Source organism: Anastrepha ludens, chromosome 2, assembly GCF_028408465.1.
Source record: "Anastrepha ludens isolate Willacy chromosome 2, idAnaLude1.1, whole genome shotgun sequence".
Lineage (NCBI taxonomy): Eukaryota > Metazoa > Arthropoda > Insecta > Diptera > Tephritidae > Anastrepha > Anastrepha ludens.
The window spans coordinates 139,889,290-139,890,137 of NC_071498.1; positions in this window are offsets into that span (position 1 = coordinate 139,889,290).

The following is an 848-nucleotide window of genomic DNA, read 5'->3' on the forward strand; positions in this document are numbered from 1 at the left end:
AGTGTTGCTGCCAACCTAGTTTTTTGCAGAGTTGCAATGCTACTATAAGGTAAAGTTATAATTAATTAGTTTGGGGTATCCCCAAACACCCACTAGAAATCAAATGCATGATATCCACGGTGGAAAGAATAGTATATCTTCCTGCCTAATATCCAATATTTATATATATATATATATATATATATACAATATATAAAAATTTCACTCTTACGACCTCAATATGCACTCCTCAAATTGGGGGACTAGCTCGGCCAAACACCCGAAAATGGTGAAAGCGCCAATTATATATATAGGCGCATTCATTAAAGGTAATGACACTAGACCAACAACAACATTTGCTTCATCTATTCGCTACATGCTAGCACTTGGCGAAAGGAAGAGGCCTAAACTGTTTATGTTTCTTCTTCTTGGTACTGCCAAAACAGAAGTTTCACTTCAGTGTTGCCAACACCCATAAAAGTGATCAGGATCGTTTCAGTGAAAATTGAATGTGATACTGAGATGGATAACCTAAGGAAATTCCCTAATTGTTCCTTTCGTCACGATATTTACAGGAAAATTAGACGAAAAAACACGAAGAACACATAAGGTATCTTCTTTTCGCCAAGTGTTAGCAAGTAGCGCATAGATGAAGCAACTGGTATAAACAAAGTACAATCGTGATAGTCCGACATTTCTTAATCCGACACGTTCGGTAATCCGACAACCTCATAACGTCTATGGATGCAATTGGCATTATTTTATTTTGATCAGTCGTAGCAGAGCAGCAGAGGGGGATTGTGTTTTGTTTCCCGGTCACAACGTATTTGTCATTAAATTTGAACGACGCCAATTCTTTCGCGATTTCT